Here is a 16,823-nt window from a genome sequence, read left to right as displayed (position 1 = left end):
CCGACAGAATAAGAGCAAGTCTTTGAATGCGAAGAACGACAACCACCGAAACATGCATTCTATAACGTATGTCACTTTGTACTATCCCCTCTAACCAAGACAGAGAGAGAGAGGGAGAGAGACGGACAATTCTACAAAAGAAAGACTTTTCACCAGCGATCAAGACGACACACTGGGCGTAAATATATATATTGATTGCAATTGTTCCCGAATGAGTGAGGGTTCATGTGTAAGGATTAGCAATTCAATTGTTATAATTATTACCTCTGTAGTGACTTCTTAGTCGACCCCCACTCCCCTTTTGTCAAACAAGCCGCCATGCCGGTTCAGCACACTAGAGCACATTCTATCATTTCATGTAACCATATTTACTGTTTGTTTATGCATTTCTGTGAATTACTTAGTTAGTAATAAATACATGATTTAAGACAATTGATGTATGGATGACTGTGGTCGTGCAGATAACCAACAATTTACGACGTTTGGAATGAGACTAACGTGAGGTCAAATAAATAAATCATTAATCAGAAGACTATTGATCAGATATGAAAATATCTGAAAGGTTATATTGGGAAATTATAACTTTGTAATCTGAATATTTTCCTTGGTTGCCCCAACTTCCTAGTTAATTACAGTTACATGACTATTCAGTTTAATCGAGTAACTAATTACAGAGAATCTTTGATAAAAACAAAGTTTTCAGTTTAATGATAGGAAAGACACAACAGAGCATTCGCTCATAGTTTAGGGACCACCATCGTTCCCGTGGATGTGCTCTTCCCCGTTCATATCTTAGAGAGTCGACCATTAGGGTCAGGTTAATTGGGTATGGTGACTCAGGGGGGTCACATGGAGAAAATTAGTATTTTCCTTATTGACTCTCCTGCGTTTCCCATGGTACTGGGCCTACCCTGGTTAGCTTGTCATTACCCCACTGTTTCTTGGCCACAGAGGACTCTCACAGGGTGGTCACGAGAGTGCTCAGGTAGGTGTTTAGGGTTTTCCATTGGTGCTACTACGGTGGAGAGTCCAGAACAGGTCTCCACCATGTGCATTCCCCCTGAATATGCAGATTTGGCTCTCGCCAAGTCTAAAAAGAAGGCGACTCAATTACCACCTCATTGACAGGGCGATTGTGCAATAGATCTCCTGGTAGACGCAGCACTTCCCAGGAGTACAAACGCTCCACACCGCGTGGCCGCGGCCACCCTAATCTGGTGGTCCCAGCGCGCACGACCCACGTGGAGTTCCAGGTCTCCGGTAGCCTCTGGAACTGCCGATCTGCGGCCAACAAGGCAGAGTTCATCTCAGCCTATGCCTCCCTCCAGTCCCTCGACTTCTTGGCACTGACGGAAACATGGATCACCACAGACAACACCGCTACTCCTACTGCTCTCTCTTCGTCCGCCCACGTGTTCTCGCACACCCCGAGAGCTTCTGGTCAGCGGGGTGGTGGCACCGGGATCCTCATCTCTCCCAAGTGGTCATTCTCTTTTCTCCCCTTACCCATCTGTCTATCGCCTCCTTTGAATTCCATGCTGTCACAGTTACCAGCCCTTTCAAGCTTAACATCCTTATCATTTATCGCTCTCCAGGTTCCCTCGGAGAGTTCATCAATGAGCTTGATGCCTTGATAAGCTCCTTTCCTGAGGACGGCTCACCTCTCACAGTCCTGGGCGACTTTAACCTCCCCACGTCTACCTTTGACTCATTCCTCTCTGCCTCCTTCTTTCCACTCCTCTCCTCTTTTGACCTCACCCTCTCACCTTCCCCCTACTCACAAGGCAGGCAATACGCTCGACCTCATCTTTACTAGATGCTGTTCTTCCACTAACCTCATTGCAACTCCCCTCCAAGTCTCCAACCACTACCTTGTATCCTTTTCCCTCTCGCTCTCATCCAACACTTCCCACACTGCCCCTACTCGGATGGTATCGCGCCGTCCCAACCTTCGCTCTCTCTCCCCCGCTACTCTCTCCTCTTCCATCCTATCATCTCTTCCCTCTGCTCATACTTTCTCCAACCTATCTCCTGATTCTGCCTCCTCAACCCTCCTCTCTTCCCTTTCTGCATCCTTTGACTCTCTATGTCCCCTATCCTCTAGGCCGGCTCGGTCCTCCCCCCCGCTCCGTGGCTCGACGACTCATTGCGAGCTCACAGAACAGTGCTCCGGGCAGACGAGCGGAAATGGAGGAAAACTCGCCTCCCTGCGGACCTGGCATCCTTTCACTCCCTCCTCTCTACATTTTCCTCCTCTGTCTCTGCTGCTAAAGCCACTTTCTTCCACTCTAAATTCCAAGCATCTGCCTCTAACCCTAGGAAGCTCTTTGCCACCTTCTCCTCCCTCCTGAACCCTCCTCCCCCTCCCCCCTCCTCCCTCTCTGCAGATGACTTCGTCAACCATTTTGAAAAGAAGGTCGACGACATCCGATCCTCGTTTGCTAAGTCAAACGACACCGCTGGTTCTGCTCACACTGCCCTACCCTGTGCTCTGACCTCTTTCTCCCCTCTCTCTCCAGATGAAATCTCGCTTCTTGTGACGGCCGGCCGCCCAACAACCTGCCCGCTTGACCCTATCCCCTCCTCTCTTCTCCAGACCATTTCCGGAGACCTTCTCCCTTACCTCACCTCGCTCATCAACTCATCCCTGACCGCTGGCTACGTCCCTTCCGTCTTCAAGAGAGCGAGAGTTGCACCCCTTCTGAAAAAACCTACACTCGATCCCTCCGATGTCAACAACTACAGACCAGTATCCCTTCTTTCTTTTCTCTCCAAAACTCTTGAACGTGCCGTCCTTGGCCAGCTCTCCCGCTATCTCTCTCAGAATGACCTTCTTGATCCAAATCAGTCAGGTTTCAAGACTAGTCATTCAACTGAGACTGCTCTTCTCTGTATCACGGAGGCGCTCCACACTGCTAAAGCTAACTCTCTCTCCTCTGCTCTCATCCTTCTAGACCTATCGGCTGCCTTCGACACTGTGAACCATCAGATCCTCCTCTCCACCCTCTCCGAGTTGGGCATCTCCGGTGCGGCCCACGCTTGGATTGCGTCCTACCTGACAGGTCGCTCCTACCAGGTGGCGTGGCGAGAATCTGTCTCCTCGCCACGCGCTCTCACCACTGGTGTCCCCCAGGGCTCTGTTCTAGGCCCTCTCCTATTCTCGCTATACACCAAGTCACTTGGCTCTGTCATAACCTCACATGGTCTCTCCTATCATTGCTATGCAGACGACACACAATTAATCTTCTCCTTTCCCCCTTCTGATGACCAGGTGGCGAATCGCATCTCTGCATGTCTGGCAGACATATCAGTGTGGATGACGGATCACCACCTCAAGCTGAACCTCGGCAAGACGGAGCTGCTCTTCCTCCCGGGGAAGGACTGCCCGTTCCATGATCTCGCCATCACGGTTGACAACTCCATTGTTTCCTCCTCCCAGAGCGCTAAGAACCTTGGCGTGATCCTGGACAACACCCTGTCGTTCTCAACTAACATCAAGGCGGTGGCGAGTTCCTGTAGGTTCATGCTCTACAACATCCGCAGAGTACGCCCCTGCCTCACACAGGAAGCGGCGCAGGTCCTAATCCAGGCACTTGTCATCTCCCGTCTGGATTACTGCAACTCGCTGTTGGCTGGGCTCCCTGCCTGTGCCATTAAACCCCTACAACTCATCCAGAACGCCGCAGCCCGTCTGGTGTTCAACCTTCCCAAGTTCTCTCACGTCACCCCGCTCCTCCGCTCTCTCCACTGGCTTCCAGTTGAAGCTCGCATCCGCTACAAGACCATGGTGCTTGCCTACGGAGCTGTGAGGGGAACGGCACCGCAGTACCTCCAGGCTCTCATCAGGCCCTACACCCAAACAAGGGCACTGCGTTCATCCACCTCTGGCCTGCTCGCCTCCCTACCACTGAGGAAGTACAGTTCCCGCTCAGCCCAGTCAAAACTGTTCGCTGCTCTGGCCCCCCAATGGTGGAACAAACTCCCTCACGACGCCAGGACAGCGGAGTCAATCACCACCTTCCGGAGACACCTGAAACCCCACCTCTTCAAGGAATACCTAGGATAGGATAAAGCAATCCTTCTCACCCCCCTAAATGATTTAGATGCACTATTGTAAAGTGGCTGTTCCACTGATGTCAGAAGGTGAATTCACCAATTTGTAAGTCGCTCTGGATAAGAGCGTCTGCTAAATGACTTAAATGTAAATGTGAGTCATGTGTATCCCCTCTCACGGGCGGAGACGGAGGCTATGGAAACATATGTCTCCAAATCCCTGCGTCAGGGGTACATTCGGTGCTCCACTTCACCCGTCTCCTCAAGTTTATTTTTTGTGAAGAAGGAGGGAGGTCTGCGTCCGTGTATTGGCTACCGGGGTCTAAATCAGATCACGGTGAGGTATAGTTACCCATTACCGCTCATAGCCACAGCGATAGAGTCAATGCACGGGGCGAGATTTTCAGGGACATGCACGGGCAGGGTGCAGTGGTGTATATTGATGACATTGTGATATACTCCGCTACACGCGCCGAGCATGTGTCCCTGGTGCGCTCCCATTACTTCACTGCTGAAGGGCTTGGTTGGGTTGTGTATCGGAGGACGCATGACTTTCAACCTTCGTCTCTCCCGAACCCGTATGGGAGTTGTAGCAATGAGACAAGATAGTAGCTACTACAACAATTGGATACCATGAAATTGGGGAGAAAAAGGGGTCAAATTAAAAATAAAAATAAATGTTGTTTGAAATGTATGGACCAAGTTTACAGGTTACTTTTTACATTCCTTTATAGGCATGTTGGGCGAGTCTGAACAGGTTTATTTCTGAATCAAACTCACCAAATAAACTGACATTTTTGGGATATAAAGAAGGACTTTATCGAACAAAACGACCATTCATTGTGTAACTGGGACACTTGGGATTGCATAAAAATGAACCTCTTCAAAGGTAAGCGATTTATTTTATCGTTATTTCTGACTTTCGTGATACATCTGCATGGTTGGAACTTGGTTATTTACCTCCGGTATTGAATATACTATTTTCCGTATTAAGTTATATAATTTATTAACATATTAGGGTACCTGAGATTTGATTAGGAACGGTGTTTGACATGTTTGGACCAAGTTTATTGGTAACGTTTGGGATACATTTTGTATGCATTTTGAACGAGGGGAAACTGGTGGATTATTGAATGAAGCGCGCCAAATATACAAACTTTTTGGGATATAAAGAAGGACTTTATCAAACAATAGGACCATTTGTTATGTAACAGAGACCCTTGTGATTGCAACCAGATGAAGATCTTCAAAGGTAAGGGATTAATATTATCGCTATTTCTGACTTTCGCGAACGTTCTGCTTGGTTGGAAAATGTTTTAATGCTTTATTATCCTCAGATAATCGCATAGTGTGTTTTTTTTAAATCTGCCAACGCCGCTGGATTAACAAGAAGTTAATATTTTAACTTCTTGTAACTAGGGGGCAGTATTTTCATTTTTGGAAAAATAACGTTCCCAAATGTAAAAGGGCTATTTTGTCAGTACAAGATGCTAGAATATGCATATAATTGACAGCTTAGGATAGAAAACACTCTAAAGTTTCCAAAACTGTAAAAATATTGTCTGTGAGTATAACAGAACTGATATTGCAGGCGAAAGCCTGAGAAAAATCCAATCCGGAGGTGACTCATGTTTTGAAAGCTCTGCATTCCGATGCGTCCCTATTGAGCAGTGAATGGGCTATCAACCAGATTCTTTTTTCTCCGTATTCCCCAAGGTGTCTACAGCATTTTGACGTAGTTTTACGCGTTTATGTTGAAGAATGAGCGTAAGCGACTATATTGCGTAAGTGGTCACCTGATGGCTCTCAGAGTGATTATTGCGTAAAATACAGAGGTAGCCATTTCTCCTCTTGGTCCTACTGAAAAGCCAATTGTCCCGGTGGATATATTATTAAATAGATATTTGAAAAACACCTTGAGGGTTGATTATAAACAACGTTGCCATGTTTCTGTCGATATTATGGAGCTAATTTGGAATTCGGCTAATTTGGCTAATTTGGAATTCGGCGTTTTCGTGACCACAATTTCCGGTCGATTTCTCAGCCAAACGTGAAGAACAAACGGAGCTATTTTGCCTGCAAAAATAATATTTTTGGAAAAAAGGAACATTTGCTATCTAACTGGGAGTCTCGTGAGTGAAAACATCCGAAGCTCATCAAAGGTAAACAATTTAATTTGATTGCTTTTCGTGACCAGTTTGCCTGCTGCTAGCTAGGCAAAATGCTAGGCTATCGATAAACTTACACAAATGCTTGTCTTGCTTTGTCTGGAAAGCATATTTTCAAAATCTGAGATGACAGGGTGATTAACAAAAGGCTAAGCTGTGTTTCAATATATTTCACTTGTGATTTCATGAATATGAATATTTTCTAGTAATATTTATGTCTGTTGCGTTATGCTAATTAGTGTCAGATGATGATTATGGGTAGTATCAAGAGGTTAACCTCTTACACTTATGGTGGCGCTATTTCATTTTTGGAAGAAAAACGTTCCCGTTTTAAACAAGATATTTTGTCACAAAAAGATGCTCGACTATGCATATAATTGCTACTGTTCGAAAGAAATCACTCTGACGTGTCCAGAAATACAAATATCTTCTCTGTGCGTGCCCTTTAACGTGAGCTTCAGGCAAAACCAAGATGACTTGGCATCCAGGAAATGACAAGGATTTTTGAGGCTCTGTCTTTCATGATCTCCTTATATGGCTGTGAACGCAAGAGGAATGAGTCTGCCCTTTCTGTCGTTTCCCCAAGGTGTCTGCAGCATTGTGACGTTGTAGGCAGATCGTTGGAAGATTGACCATAAGAGACCACATTTACCACGTGTCCGCCCGGTGTCCTGCGCCGAAATTGGTGCGCAAAAGTCACCTGCCAGTATTTTTCCATGGGGCACAGAGAAGCAAGCTTCCACGAACTGCATGTCAATGAAGAGATATGTGAAAAAACACCTTGAGGATTGATTCCAAACAACGTTTGCCATGTTTCGGTCGATATTATGTAGTTAATCCGGAAAAGTTTCACGTTGTAGGTGACTGCATTTTCGGTTCGTTTCGGTAGCCAGGCGCAATGTAGAAAACGGAACGATTTCTCCTACACACAGACGCTTTCAGGAAACACTGCGCATTTGGTATGTGGCTGGGAGTCTCCTCATTGAAAACATCAGAAGCTCTTCAAAGGTAAATGATTTTATTTATTTGGTTATCTGGCTTTTGTGAAAATGTTGCGTGCTACATGCTACACAAAATGCTATGCTAGCTTTGCATACTCTTACACAAATTAGTCAATTTCTATGGTTCAAAAGCATATTTTGAAAATCTGAGATGACAGTGTTGTTAAGAAAAGGCTAAGCTTGAGAGCAAACGCATTATTTTAATTTTATTTGCGATTTTCAGAAATCGTTAACGTTGCGTTATGCTAATGAGCCTGAGGCTTAGTCACAATCCCGGATCCGGGATGGGGAGTTTCAAGATTAAATGATGTATGACACTTGTATTTTCATGAAAGTTTAATCTTACCATTTCTGTAATTGGAATTTGGCACTCTGCAATTTCACTGGATGTTTTCAAGGTGGGTCACTTGAGGCACGCCTAGCCCAAAGTTAACCATGAAAAGAGGTCTGGAGATATGGCTGAATATAAACTGTGTAGTTATTCGCTCCGCAAGGCAATCAAACAAGCAAAATGTCAGTACAGGGACAAGGTGGAGTCACAATTAAACGGCTCATTACACTTAGGTTGGAGTCATTTTAACTTGTTTTTCAAGCACTCCACATATTTCTTGTTAACAAACTATAGTTTTGACAAGTCGGTTAGGACAGCTACTTTGTGCTTTCTACAAGTAGTTTTTCCAGAAATTATTTACAGACGTAATATTTTGCTTACAATTCACTGTATCACAATTCCAGTGGGTCAGAAGTTACATACACTAAGTTGACTGTGCCTTTAAACAGCTTGGAAAATTCCAGAAAATTATGTCATGGCTTTAGAATCTTCTGATAAGCTAATTGACATAATTCAATTGGAGGTGTACCTGTGGATGTATTTCAAGGGCTACCTTCAAACTCAGTGCCTCTTTGCATGACATCATGGGAAAAAGAAATCAGCCAAGACCATTGTAGACCTCCAAGTCTGGTTCATCATTGGGAGCCATTTCCAAACGCCTGAAGGTGCCACGTTCATCTGTACAAACAATAGTTTGCAGCCGTCATACCGCTCAGGAAGGAGAAGTGTTCTGTCTCCTAGAGATGAACGTACTTTGGTGCAAAAAGTGCAAATCAATCCCAGAACAACCGCAAAGGACCTTGTGAAGATGCTGGAGGAAACAGGTACAAAAGTGTATATATATCCACAGTAAAACGAGTCCTATATCGAATTAAACCTGAAAGGCCGCTGGGCAAGGAAGAAGCCACTGCTCCAAAACCGCCATAAAAAAGCCAGACTACGGTTTGCAACTGCACATGGGGACAAAGATCGTATTTCTTGGAGAAATGATGAAACAAAAATAGAACTGTTTGGCCATAATGACCGTCGTTATGTTTGGAGGAAAAAGGGGGAATCTTGCAAGCTGAAGAACACCATCCCAATCGTGATGCACGAGGGTGGAAGCATCATGTTGTGTGGGTGATTTGCTGCAGGAGCGACTGGTGCACTTCACAAAATAGAATTATGAAAAATTATGTGGATATATTGAAGCAACATCTCAAGACATCAGTCAGGAAGTTAAAGCTTGGTCGCAAATGGGTTGTCCAAATGGACAATGACCCCGAGCATACTTCCAAAGTAGTGGCAAAATGGCTTAAGGACAACAAAGTCAAGGTATTGGAGTGACCATCACAAAGCTCTGACCTCAATCCTATAGAAAATTTGTGGGCAGAACTGAAAAAGTGTGTGCAAGCAAGGAGGCCTACAAACCTGACTCAGTTAAACCTGCTCTTTCAGGAGGAATGGGTCAAAATTCACCCAACTTATTGTGGGAAGCTTGTGGAAGGCTACCTGAAACATTTGACCCAAGTTAAACCATTTAAAGGCAATGCTACTGTCACATCCTGACCATAGAAAACCTTCCAATGTATCATACTTCAGGGCGTGACTAGGGTTTTTGTTCTAATTTATATTTTCTATGTGGGTTTGATTTTCTATGTTGGGGATTTGTATGATTCCCAATTAGAGGCAGCTGGTTATAATTGTCTCTAATTGGGGATCATACTTAAGTATCATTTTTTCCACCCGTGGGTGATTTGGATATTGTTTATGTTTAGTTGCCTGTTCGCACTGCATTGTCGTCACGGTTCATTTATTCTTTATTGTTTTGTATTTGCTTAAGTTTCACTTTATTCATTAAAAGTATGTGGAACTCTACGTACGCTGCGCCTTGGTCCGACCATAATTATTACGAACAACGTGACAGCTACCAAATACTAATTGAGTGTATGTAAACTTCTGACCAACTGGGAATATGATGAAAGAAATAGAATCTGAAATAAATAATTCTCTCTACTATTTTTCTGACATTTCACATTCTTAAAATAAAGTGGTGATCCTAACTGACCTAAGACAGGGAATTTTTACTAGGATTAAATGTCAGGAATTGTGAAAACTGAGTTTAAATGTAGTTGACTAAGGTGTATGTAAACTTCTGACTTCAGCTGAATGTGGCAGGGTCTACAGTAAATCACGTACTACAATAACAAAAACAGCCACATCACGGATACCGATGCCACGCTTCCAGACAAACTAAACATCTTCGTTGCCCGCTTTGAGGATAATAAAGGGCCACCGTCGCGGATCTCTAACAAACTGCGTGCCCCCTCTCCTTCTCTGTGGCTGATGTAAATAAAACATTTAAACTTGTTAACCCTCGCAATGCTGCTGGCACAGACGGCATCCCTAGCCACATCCTCAGAGCATGCACAGACCAGCTGGCTGGTGCATTTAACCTTTCTGGCGCTTGCGTTCCGATAGCGACCCATCCTCGACAACATCCGGTGAAATTGCAGAGCGCCAAATTCAAAATACAGAAATAGTCATAAATAACATTAATAAAAATACAAGTGTTAAACATTTGCTTAAAGATGAACTTCTTGTTAATCCAGTCGCTTTTTCAGATTTCAAAAATTCTTTACGGCGAAAGCATACCATGCTGAGTACAGCGCCCCGCTTACAAAAGCATACAAACATTTTCCAACCAAGTAGAGGAGTCATGAAAGTCAGAAATAGTGATAAAATGAATCACTTATCTTTGAAGATCTTCATCTGGTTGCAGTCACAAGAGTCCCAGCTACACAATACATTTTTGTTTTGTTCGATAAAGTCCCTCTTTTATATCCCAAAAACTCAGTTTTGTTGGCACGTTTTGTTGAGTAATCCACTGGCTTCTATAGACGGGTGTGCTTTTCCAAATATTCCAAATGATATTCAATCAATTGAATTTACCATTTACCATAATGCATGTTAGCCCTGCATTATGTTAGCTCTGGTTCATCCACCCCCCCCGAAGGCAGTTCACGACCTCCATGGTTGAGATATAGCCCACAAGGGTGTTCTGTATGTGTTTGTGTCTGACACTGCTCCTTCTATAGCAGTGGCTGTTTGGCAGTTGGCGGTGGTTGTTGATAGTGATGGGATTGTGGCTAGTCTACTCTACTCAAACCCAGCCTCCCTCCCCTCTTTACCCTCCTAACCCGTTGGAGTAGGGTAGATGGTTTAGTAGTTCTCGCTGTGAATGTCTCCTTTTGTCCCCCTATCTGTCTGTCAGAACGCTAGCTAGCGTTGCACTCAATGCACTGTACGAAGATAAATATTTAGGGTTGTTTTTCCCCTCATTATGCTTGTTGGGCATTGTGTTGAATAACGCGTGATTAGAGGGGTCACCCACAGAGCGGTTCTAGTATCAGGGAGAGGGATTCGCTGAATTGCCTGGAGTTGTAGGTTTTGTGGCTTTTTCAAACATAAGATTAATCTGACATCTTAACCTCACTCTTGACCACTCACTGACTCCATAGCCTCTTAACCCCATATTGCTTTTAATTTCCCTTAAGTTAAAATACCCTCCAGTCAAAAAGACAGTTTGCATCCCAAATAGCACCAAATCACATGCTGTCACGCCCTGGCCATAGAGAGTATTTTATTTTCTATTTTGGTTGGGCCAGGGTGTGACTAGGGTGGGCATTCTAGTTGCTTTATTTCTATGTTTTCTGTTTCTATGTTTTGGCCGGGTATGGTTCTCAATCAGGGACAGCTGTCTATCTTTGTCTCTGATTGGAAATCATACTTAGGCAGCCTGTTTTTCAACCTTAGTTGTGGGTAGTTGTCTTTGTTAGTGGCCTGTAATTGTTGGCGACATTTTAAGTAAAGAGAAAATGTATGCTCACCATGCTGCACCTTGGTCCGGTCATTTCCCTGATGACTTTTGTGACAGAACTACCCACCACAAACGGACCAAGCGCCGTGGCCGGGAGGAGCAGCGTTTTCTGGAGAAATGGACATGGGAGGAGATCTTGGACGGCAAGGGACCCTGGGCAAAAGCTGGAGAGTATCGGCGTCCAAGGGAGGAGATTGGCTGAGTCAGGTTGGATTCCTGAGCCAACTCCTGGTGCTAATCGTAGGGAGCGTGGTACTGGTCAGGCACCGTGTTATGCGGTGGAGCGCATGGTGTCAGTGCACGTTCACACTGCATTCCAGCTCCCAGCATTTGCCCGGGCTAGAGTGGGCATCCAGCCAGGACGGATGGTGCCGGCTCAGCGTGCCTGGCCTCCAGTGTGTCTCTTTGGCCCAGGATATCCTGCGCCGGCTCTGCGCACTGTCTCCGGCGCGTCTGCACAGCCCAGTGCGTCCTGTGCACCGTATTCCCTATATAGTGCACTACTTTTGTCCAGACCAGACCTTGTCCAAAGTAGTCCACTAAAAAGGGATTAGGGTGCCAGTTGCGAAGCAGTTCTGTCACACAACACAGCAGGGGAGAATCAAAGACTAATATGCTTTATCATTGGCTACACTTCAGTGGGAATGGATCCGTGGGGGAGATTCTCACTGCTTCATGTTGTCAATCTGATATTTGTGTGGGTTTGTTAGGGGAAATACGAATGTGTTCTTTACTGACTCACATGGTTAAATGAAGGTTAAATAAAAAAAGAGCTGCAAGGGAAGTTTAGCCATGCTTCCATAGAATCTGCCGGTCTCATGTCATTACGTCATCAATACATGCCAGTATGACAGATTAATCTGATATAACGACAATTATGTGCTATTTTTCTCAAATCCTCCGACTAGATAATTGTTGGGTCAAAACTGCATAGGAATTTTGCTCGGTGTTGCTACCATTGCAACTCTTTTCAGGGCAGTTTCTATTCTGGATATTAGATTCCCCTGACACACAGAGCAACTAATGGAAAGTCCAGATAGCCCTTGAATTCCTCTTTATGCGCTCCTCTGACAGCCTGAGTGGTCCTTTTTAACTGGGAAAGTCAATATAGTCTGCCTGGCTTTGTCTGATGCTTGCTAGATCCATTAACATCACAGTTGGATACTGTGATTGTGTGTTCCATTAGAAGAGTCACACAGGAATACCACTTCTCTCACTCTCACTCTCTCTCACACACACACACACACACACACACACACACACACACACACACACACACACACACACACACACACACACACACACACACACACACACACACACACACACACACACACACACACACACAGGACTGGAAAGTGGGGGTGTGACCCTGAAGGAGCCAACCACGGAGATCGAGAGCTCTGCACCAGTGATGTTGCGGTGCCACATTGACGGACACCCGCGGTGAGCCCCACCTCTTCCTTCACCTTGAGTTCAGAGTTCAAAAGGGTGCCTGTGTCTCATGTACATACAACAACCGTACTGAAAAACTGCTCTGGCCCCCATACTGAAAAGACAAAAGGTCTCCCTCCTGACCTTTCTCATGGCCTCCTCACCCCTCTTTCATGTTAAGTAAAGGGTTAACACACACATTACCTTGCGTTTCTCGCTTTTGATGCATGGAATTACAGCCACAAAACTGACATTCAATAAAACAAATAGCTTGTGCACACACTATTTTACCTCTGTACTTTTACTGTCAACATTTCAGTCAGAGACCTTTCTCATGCCCTCCTCTCTCTTTCTCTCTCCCCTTCCCTTCAGTCCCACTTGCCACCAGTGGTTCCGAGATAGACTGACAGAAAACTGACAGAAAAAAACCCATCAGATTAACAACAAGGAGCACACCGTCATCTTCAGGAGCGCCAGCCACAACGACAATGGCCTGTATTACTGCTGTGCCAAGAATGCAGCCGGCCATGTGTGCAGCAACGCCAACTTCACCCTCAACATTATAGGTGTTTTTGTCCGTTCACATTTATCATGGATGTGTGTGTGTTTGTTGTCTGTGCACATTTGTCCTGTGTGTGCGTTTAGTCTATGTGTGTGGGCTCCGCTTCTTTGTAAAAGCTGCCTCATAATCCTGTTATCTTTGATGACATCTCACACACTGTGGGCCCCCTGGCAATTTTGCCACATTACTACCAAGTTGTCTTTTCTCATTCCTTCCTTTGCATCACAGTCAATGTGATTACACACACACACACTTCTGAGCCAGGCTGCTCTGTTGAGCCAGGTAACAGTGTGACATTAATAAATCACAAAAGAAAGGTTATGGCGTGTTAGCAGGAGAGCTTTTCATAAATATTTCCATGGTGTGTTTAGTTACCTGATTTACTTGTTAGAGGCTAGGCCAGGCGGCACTATGAGATTTGTTCTGCAGTGAGTGTGTAGCTGTAGACCATTCGTGTGGAGAGCGAGAAAGGGTTGTTCGGGCTGTCCGCATAGGAGAACTCTTTGAAGAACCCGTTTTGGTTCTAGGTAGAACCCTCTAGGTAGAACTCTTCCATGTAGGACCCTTTCCACAGAGAGTTCTACATGGAACACAAAAAGGTTCTCCTATGGGGACAGCCGAAGAACCCTTTTGGAACCCTTTTCTTTCTAAGCGTGTATAATGTGATTACCACAGGCCTTACCGGTGTGTAAGTATCCACCTCCACAGCCAACCACTCACACACACTCTAAATCACACCAATCCACTTATTGTACAGGTACTGTAAATATAGTGTCACGCCTTGGTCTTAGTATTTTGTGTTTTAGTTAATTAGTTGGTCAGGCCAGGGTGTGACATGGGTTTATGTTGTTGTATTGGGGTTTTGTAGTTATTGGGATTGCGGCTGAGTAGGGGTGTTGCATAGGCTTGGCTGCCTGAGGCGGTTCTCAATCAGAGTCAGGTGATTCTCGTTGTCTCTGATTGGGAACTGTATTTAGGTAGCCTGGGTTTCACTTTGTATTTCGTGGGTGATTGTTCCTGTCTCTGTGTTAGTGTTCACCAGACAGGCTGTATAGGTTTTTTCACGTTTTGTTGTTTTGTATTTATTAGTTATTTCATGTATCGTTCCGTTTTTTCTTCATTAAAAACATGAGTAACCAACACGCTGCATTTCGGTCCGACTCTCTTTCGACAAACGAAGAACGCCGTTACATATAAACATTAGCCCCCTCAGTTCATTCCCCCAAATTCTGTTGAACTGTATCAGTCCATGTATTTATGTCCTGGTTTCTGTATACATTTTTGCTTATTATATAGAATATGCATCTCATGTATGTGTGTGTGGAAATGTGCCCCTGAGGACACTACCACACAGAATAGAGTACCCAGTCAGGAGCACATCTGTGGGAGAAACCTGATCTCCACTCTAATTAGTCACCTGTGCTGCTTACACACGCCCGCCCGCATGCACGCACCACACCCCACACACACATTCCCACAGGATTAGTACCTGGATGGAATGAAAAGAAAGAAAGAATGAAAAAATCCTACAATGTGATTTTCTGGATTTTTTTTTCCCTCATTTTTGTCTGTCATAGTTGAAGTGTACCTATGATGAAAATTACAGGCCTCTCTCATCTTTTTAAGTGGGAGAACTTGCACAATTGGTGGCTGACTAAATACTTTTTTGCCCCACTGTATGTTCTAACAGGGATGATCTGTGCTGTTGATAAACTGAAATTTGAGTCCAAGTAAGCACTGAGGTTAGTCATTCTAAATTAGGGCTGGTTCATTTAGAAAATGTTTTAGTTGTGATTGGGATACATCGAGAGTGAATTGCTGAAGCACGATGAGGGGTGGGGGAGCTGATAACATTTATTTGGCCAAGAGAGTCTCCAGAAACGTATCTCTAAGTGTTATCCTGAGGGGAGGTGGTCAGTTTGTTTGGGGGAATCACTGGATGATAGCTTGGGACAACCATGAAAGTTTTTTTGTTTTTGCCATGGTCTCAGACTTTGGTTGTCGGAATATATAATTATCTATAGCTTATCACGTCGTTAATACTGTTATGTTTTGTGTGTCTTTTTGTTGCTTTCCAAGTCTTGTGGTATCACTCTCTTAGGAACCAGAAGGGGGAAGTGGAGAAACTAAAAGCTGCTCCATCTGACATTGAACGAGACCGCAGATTCAGCTGGAATGGCATTTTGTTGTGTGATCATAGTTCAGAGGCCATAAGTCTCTGAATTTGTACACCTCGAGGTGCCTGTTTGTTCATTGGTTTGTTCATTTGTTTGTTTGTTTAGTTCATGTTTTATAAGCATTTGTTTTTTATTCATGATTTATTATCATTGTTTATACATTTATTAGTAATTTCCAAGTTTATATGAATTGAACATTAGGATGCTATTGTTCAAGACGAGGCACTGTTGGATTCAACATTTTGAACATTGAGATATTAAAGACATGATAGATTAGACGCATAGTACATTAAGTAAAAGAGACCGGGTCTCTGTAGAAAGACAGATAGCTGTGGAATGTGTTGGGGGACGGGAACAGAGCACAATGTTGATACAGGAAAGACAGATGGACATCTGTGGATTAGATGAAGGAGGGGTTGAGGTCAGGAGGTGAGGACAGGTCACCTGAAGGGAGTAATAAGGGTTTGGTATCTTGTTACTCTTTTCCTGTTAAACCATAAGAAGGATTGGAGAGAAGGAGGAGCGTCTTAAGTGGGATATATATATCTGGTTGGGAGTGTTGGGTTGTCTGAATTACAGCTGTACAGAAACTTTGGGAAGAATTAAACTTGGTTAACTTGCTTCTCTAGTGTCCGTGGGTTATTTTCTCTGAAAAATAAGAACCTAACCGCATACATTGATTCTATTATTGGATAATATAATGTTTAAATGGTTCAATAATTGAAATTACCATTTATTCCCAGACTGTAGCCTACCCATCAACTCAAGATGGAACTTTGTATCCATTCACTGGTTGTTATAATACAGTGCATTCGGAAAGTATTCAGAGCCCTTGACTTTTTTCACATTTTGTTACGTTACAGTCTTATTCTAAAATTGATTAAATTAAAACATACAATACCACATAACGACAAAGCAAAAACAGTTTTTTCAAATTTTTGCAAATGTATTAAAAATAATAAACAAAAATATTTTATTTACATAAATATTCAGACATTTTCCTATGAGACTCAAAATTGAGTTCAGGTGCATCCGGTTTCCCGTTATCATCCTTGTGATATTTCTACAACTTGATTGGAGTCCACCTGTGGTAAATTCAATTGATTGGACATCATTTGAAAAAGTACACTCCTGTCTATATAAGGTTCCACAGTTGACAAGGCATGTTAGAGCATGTTAGAGCAAAAACCAAACCATGAGCTCGAAGGAATTATCCATAAAGCTCCGAGACAGGATTG

The 16,823-nt window shown here is 44.0% G+C and overlaps 1 long non-coding RNA gene across 1 annotated transcript in view; it reads left to right on the top strand.

Moving 5' to 3' along the window:
* LOC135512520 (uncharacterized) overlaps positions 1-16,200 on the top strand; it is a 45,239-nt gene extending 29,039 nt beyond the window's left edge. The window contains exons 2-3 of the long non-coding RNA XR_010451426.1: positions 12,762-12,858; positions 13,219-16,200. This is a non-coding gene — a long non-coding RNA (uncharacterized LOC135512520). The remainder of the gene's footprint in view (positions 1-12,761; positions 12,859-13,218) is intronic.
* Positions 16,201-16,823: the final 623 nt, after the last annotated feature.

The sequence above is a fragment of the Oncorhynchus masou genome, chromosome 24 (genome assembly GCF_036934945.1).
Source record: "Oncorhynchus masou masou isolate Uvic2021 chromosome 24, UVic_Omas_1.1, whole genome shotgun sequence".
In the NCBI taxonomy this organism is placed as follows: Eukaryota; Metazoa; Chordata; class Actinopteri; order Salmoniformes; family Salmonidae; genus Oncorhynchus; species Oncorhynchus masou.
Note: the sequence above shows the minus strand (reverse complement) of the source record. Positions and strands in the feature narration are given on the sequence as shown.